This window comes from Choloepus didactylus, chromosome 25 (assembly GCF_015220235.1).
Source record: "Choloepus didactylus isolate mChoDid1 chromosome 25, mChoDid1.pri, whole genome shotgun sequence".
Classification (NCBI taxonomy): domain Eukaryota; kingdom Metazoa; phylum Chordata; class Mammalia; order Pilosa; family Megalonychidae; genus Choloepus; species Choloepus didactylus.
In genome coordinates this window covers 3,131,502-3,138,120 of record NC_051331.1, presented here as the reverse complement: position 1 = coordinate 3,138,120, position 6,619 = coordinate 3,131,502, and the positions used below count along the sequence as shown (strand labels likewise).

Genomic DNA, 6,619 nt, shown 5'->3' with positions numbered 1-6,619 from the left:
ATAGGCCTTAATATCTGGTGGAGTGAGTTTCTCTTCTTTGATTTTTTAGTTTTAAATTGACCTAGCTCTTCATGATATTTCATTCTTCCAGAAAATGTTTAGAGTAAGTTTATCAAGTTCCTTAAAGAATTCAGCTAGATTTTCACTTGAATTGAATTGGGTATGTGATTGACTTGTGGAAAACTGATTATGTCATGATATTAGCACATAGTATCTTTGAGTGTGGAATGGATCTCCATTTATTCAAATCATCTTTCAGTCTTTTAGTGGAGTTTAAAAATTCTGGGTAGAGATCTTATGCATACATTTTTAAATTAACCCTTAGATGCTTTTTGTTATGGCAAATATTATCTTCTGTGGGCATTTCATTGAATGAAATGTATTAATGCATTTGGAATGGAGAGCTTTCACATTTCTTGCTATATTTAATCCAGGTATTTATATTATTATTATTATTAGCCTCTTTTATTTTATTATCTTTTTTAAATTGGTTATTTCTGTATAGAAAAACTAATTATATGTATATAAATAAAATATGCCATCAACTTTGTAAATGCTAAGGTGGGGGTAACTATGGATCATTTAATAAAAGCTCTTGGGACAACTGAAGAGGGATCAGGAAAAATTAATTCCATCTACTTCTCATATCTTATAACAAGATAACATTCAGATAAAACAAAGATTATATTTGTAAAAAAAAATTATCAAAACTAGGAAATTGTAAAAGAAAAGCACAGAAGCCTTAACAGCTCTAGAGGAAAACATCGGAAAATAGTGAAGGCCTATTTTGATGCAAGTCTTAGGAGATATGCAAGAAGAGACAGGTACAGTTTTAAATGAAATAGATACAGAGTAGTGTGTATATAATAAGCTAGTATAGAAATTTTTCAATGCAGAAAAGTGACTCTGGAAGGCTACATAAAGAAATAATAACTTGGACAACTTGTGGGGAGGGGAAGTGGGTGGTGCTGGCCATAGGGGTGCTCCTTCATAGTTCTAAATATTTGAACCATTTGACTTTATCAGCTACTGAAATTTTAAATAACCACATAAAGAAGAAGGGAATAAAAAATTCAGGCCCTTTACTAAATCCTCACTGTTTATAAAAGTTTTCCAGTGGGTTCTTTTGCATTTTTCAAAAATAAAATCACTATCAGTCAGTCAATAATGTTTCATTTCCTCCCACATTTCAAATTACTAAACTCTTCTCTTTTTTTCTTGTCTAATTGCATTAGCTAGTATCTCTAGTACAATGTTAAATAAGAGTAAAACATAGGATATGCTTATTTTCTTACACCATCATCATTTGGTTTTGTTTTCTTACCAGGAAGACTATTTTATGAAAATTTTTTAAACTTTTCAGGGATTGTTTCTGGGGTTGGGCTTTGCTCAGAATGGCATCTAAAAAATTGGCTGGCTAAGTTTTCTCTGGTACCTTTGTGATGTTGCTTTTCTAATGCTCAAATCTTTGATCTATCTGTGATTTATTTTGTTATAGGGAGTGAGAGTCAGAGAGAGATGATGAAAGGGTCTCACTGGGCAGCAGGGGGCTGGGGGAGTCTGTCTTTGCTCCCAGGTCAACTGTTGGAGGTTTCAATAGGGACAACCTGGTCAATTTGCCCTTCCTGACGATGTGCATCAAGGAGAGTATGCAGCTGCATCCCCCAGTCACTGTCATCTCCAGCTGCTGTACCCAGGATGTTGTGCTCCCAGATGGCCATGTTATCCCCAAAGGTGGTTGCAATGACAGGTGGAGGAGGCTCCTGGGCAGGAAGGGGGCTCCATCAGGCAGTGGGTCCTCCTCCTGACTGCATCCTCTTCCCCCACAGGTGTTATCTGCCTCATCGGCATTTTCCGGACCCATCACAACCCATCAATCTGGCTGAACCCTGAGGTGCTGCCCCCCCTCCATTGATTTAAACACTGCGGGGACCTGGGGGATAGTGCAAGGTCCTGACCTGGGAAATCAGACCCACCTCCCCCACCATACACACATCTGCCTCTTGAGGGCTTCCTGTCCTGGGAGACTGTCCCCCCTCCAACTGTCATGTCTCATCCACCTCCAGGTCTATGACCCCTTCCGCTTTGACCCAGAAAACACCCAGAAAAAGTCACCTCTGGTTTTCATTTCCTTCTCAGCAGGGCCCAGGTGAGGCTAGCAGGTGTCAGAGGTGAGGATGGGGAGATGGGTGGTGGGGGTCAGGGTTTCAGTCTTGTCCTGATTGTTGGAGGAGGGGAGGTTCTAGGTCTTTAGAGTTCCAGCCTCTTTCTTTCCACTCCCTAAGAGGATGGACAAAGATCTGGAGAAAGGGGGAGGGGCCCAAGGAGGGGTCCTGGGTGTGCTCAACACCCCCTCCTCCACATCTACCGGTTGAGCTGGGGGTTGCAGTCCGGGCCAAGCTCAGGGGTCATGGAAGACCACATTGGGGTCCAATGCGCAGTCAGACCCCCTTCTACCTTTCAGGCTGGTGAGGGAGAGGGTGGGGGTCCCAGGCAAGGTCCAGGCGCCATGGGGGCCCGGATGGGAGTCCCGGGCGCAGCCGAGCCCCAGTCCTGCCCGCCGGAACTGCATCGGGTAGACGTTTGCCATGACCGAGATGAAGGTGGTCCTGGCGCTTACGCTGCTGCGCTTCGGAGCCGCGGAGGAAGCTGGAGCTGACCCTGTGCGCGGAGGGAAGACTTTAGTTGTGTGTGGAGCCGGTGAGCGCTGGTCCGCAAGGATCCACCATCCCAAGGTCTTAGAGCCATCCCTGACCCCATGCATCTACCTATGCAGATTCCCAGAAATAAAGTTTTGTTCTCACCTCTGCTAGAATTTCATGGGTGCGCTTGGGAACCAGGGCGGGTAGGAGTGGCTGCGTGGATTCGGGGCTGTAGTCTCAGAACCCAAGACGATAACTCTCTGCAGGCTAAGCACAGGGTCCCCACACTGATGGTGGGTTCTCCCAGAGCCCAATCACAGACATTATCCTGTAGGCCTTCAGGAGCCACAGAAGGTATTTGAGCAGGAGAGGGGCGAGGGGCTTAAGTGGCAAGATTGAGGCTCCTAGCCATAGAGAAGAACCCATAATGGTGGGTCCCTACCTCTGGGCTGCGTGTACCCCCCAGACGAGAGCCTCTGGCTGCCCAGAACACCGGGGGGGGGGGGGGGCGCTGCAGACCACACCCTGGTAGCTTGCCCAGGATTCGCTGTTCCCTCCCAGTTGTTGCCAACGGTTCATACATTACAAAACCAAAATATATAAAAATGCCAAATACAAAACACGAAAAACAGAAAGGAAATAAAAGCAAAAACTTAAAAAAAAAAAAAACAGAATCTAGTTAATTAAATTATTTCCTAATGAAGCAAAATTTTGAATGAAACCTACGGTGTGTAGTAGTAGGGTGACAAACATTTAAACCTTATTGGTCTGTGGGGCAGAGAATAGAGGGATCCTATTAACCCAAAAGAAATCTGGCCCTCTCCCTCAGTGATAAACTTCTTTAAACAATTACCACAGAACATTTCCATCTGGAAGTCTAATAGGCATCTCAGACTCAATGAATCTGAACTAAACACTTGAATTTAACTACTAGACCTGTTCCTCTGCTAGACTGAAAAGCAGTTTCATTGACCTGATTTCCAGTCGTGTGCATTTTTTAAAGCTTTTTCTTGTTTTTAATTTTATTGCAATGATGTCAAGGAACAATGTTTTGGGGGCAAATATATGATTTTCCATGTGATTTTATTTACAATTCATGAAACAATACTATTATAATTATGCTGTTCACTTTAGCACAATGTTTACATTGTGCTGAACAGTTCTATGGTTTTCTGTGTGTGCACATGGTAGGTAACTTATATGCAACCTAAAATTTCCCTTTTTCCTCCTTTTCAAATATACAATCCAGTGGTTTTAATCACATACACAAAGTCCTGCCACCATCCCCATTGTCCATTGCCAAAATTTTTCCATCACTCTAAACAGAAACTCTGTATCCATTGTACATTATCACCCCATGCCCTTCCTTCTGTCAGCCCCTGGTAACCTGAACTCTAGTTTCCAACTTCATGAATATGCTTATTTTTCTCATTTCATATACAGGAGATCATACAATATTTGTCCCTTTGTGTCTGGCTTATTTCATTCAACATGATGCCATCAAGGTTCATCCAGTTGTAGCATGTGTCAGAACTTCATTCCCTTTCATGGCAAAATAAAATTCCATTGTACGTATAGGCCATATTTGATTTATCCATTCATCAGTTGATGGATACTTGTTTTTTTTTCCACCTTTTGGTAATTATGAATAATGCCACTAAGAATATTGTCTGTTCAAGTCCCTGCTTTCAATTATTTTGGGTATGTACCTAGAAATGGAATTGCCAAGTCATATGATAATTCTAAGCTTAACTTTTCTGAGAAATCAACATACTGTTTTCCACAGAGGCTGCACCATTATACATTGCCACCAGCAATGAATGAGTGTTCCTATTTCTCCACATCCACTCTAACATTTGTTATTTTCTGTTGTTTTTTTTTAATAGCAGCCAATGGATATGAAATGGTATTTCATTGTGCTTTTGATTTGCATTCCCAGGAGCATTTTTTCACATGCTCATTGGTCATTTGTATATCTTCTTTGGAGAATGTCTATCAATTCTTGCCCCTGTTTTTAAATTGGGTCCTGTGTCTTTTTGTTGAGTTGTAGAAGTTCTTTATAAATTCTGGATATTAAATTCTTATTATATATATGATTTCCAAACATTTTCTCCCATTCTGTAGGTTATATTTTTACTTTCTTGATAAAGCATTTAGATGCACAAATGTTTTTAATATTAATGTGGTTCCAATTATCTATTTTTCTTTTGTTGCTGGTGTTTTTGATGTAAAGTCCAAGAAATCACTGCCTAACACAAGGTCCTGAAGATGTTTCCATGTTTTCTTTTAGGCATTTTATGGTACTGGTTCTTACATTTAGATCTTTTATCCATTTTGAGTTAATTTTTTAACATGGTGTGAGAGAGGAGTCCACCTTCAATTTTTGGATATGGTCATCCAGTTCTCCTAGCACCATTTGTTGAAGAGACTATTCTTTCCCCACTGGCACCTTTGTCAAAGAGCAGTTGGACAAACATGTGAAGGGTTATTTCTGAATTCTCCATTCAATTCCTTTGGCCTATATAACTGTCCTTGAGCTAGCACCACACTGTTTTGAGTACATAGATATGTAATAAATTTTTAAACCAGAAATTGTGAGTCCTCCAATTTTATTCTTCTTTTTCAATATGGTTTTGCCAATTCAAGGCTGCTTACTCTTCCATATGAATTTGATGATTTTGTTTTGCACTTCTGCAAAGAAGTCCATTGGAATTTTTATTGGAATTGCATTGACTCTGTATGTTGCTTTTGGGTAGTATTGTCATCTTAGCAGTATTTAGTCTTCCCATCCATGAACATGGACTGTCCTTCCATTCATTTAGATATTTGATTCTTTAATGAGATGGAGCATGGATGGTGTTTATCTCAAGGATTGGCACACACTGAGTTGTTCATGAACAAGTGGGTATTAGTATTATAACCATGGTTACCTGTAGAAGGAAACTGGGGTGGGGGCATGGGTTTGGGGAAGTCAATGAGAGGGTTGATGAAAAAGGGTGAAAGAAGGGGATGTGAATTTCTAGAAATATAGGAAGTGACTCTAGTTACAAGAGCAATCCACAAACTTGCTGAGTTGGACCCCATCCTAGGCTCTGGCTGCCTTGCCCTCACCCTCCCTCTGAAGCTGGCCTGACGCCCCTACAGTTCCCTCCAGTCAGCCACTACAGTTCAGCTGAGCTCGCTAGGGGAACTTCTGGAGTCCTGAATGCGGGGTGGGGTGCTGTGGGCCTGTGGCCTGATGGTAGGGGTGAAGAGAGTGAGCCCTGGGGGCTGTGTGCAGTGGGAGCTGGGAACTCCGCCCCTCTACTCTTGGGGGCTGAGCCCTGAGACTGGAGGAAGGAAAAGATAGCGGATCCAGGAGGATTCTAGGGTTCGGAGAACCCTGGAGAGAAGTCGGGGGTTGAACGCCCCGAATTTGTGGATTTGGAGATGCTGAATCAGCTGCAGGAGGCACAGGAGCAGAGCAGCGACGGTGAGTGGGGCAGGCGCCTGCGGGCACCTCCCCAGGACCCCGAGACCACCCCTGCCAGACCCTTACAGCACCTGCCGTGGTTTTCCCGTGACGCGTGTTCTGACCATTCTCGCCCAGACAGGCAGCGAGGTGGAGGCCACGAGGGTCCTCGATTGTAAAGGGAGGAACTGACTCCTTCAGCACCTGGGACAGCGGCAGCCTTCCGCGATACAACCTCCGGGCTTGCAGGGGGCGCCCGAGTAGATACATCCCTTAGATGCCTGGAGCATAGAGTTCAGGGACAGAGCGCCTTGCTGGACCAGACAGAGTGGGGGCGGTGGAGGGGCTTGTTGGCTGTACAAAGAGGAAAAAATCCCTGCGCAAGCGAAATGAGTGAACGTTTAATATATTCAAGGTGAAAAAGGATTCGTGGCGGTTTGTTTATGCAAATATGACAAATATGGGCCTATGTTCATTCACTGTCCATCCTGTTTTAGAGAAAATGTTGCAGACTCTACCCCCTGTT

The 6,619-nt window shown here is 43.1% G+C and overlaps 1 pseudogene; it reads left to right on the top strand.

The window, feature by feature from the left end:
* Positions 1-808: 808 nt before the first annotated feature.
* LOC119520214 lies at positions 809-6,285 on the top strand (annotated as a pseudogene).
* Positions 6,286-6,619: the final 334 nt, after the last annotated feature.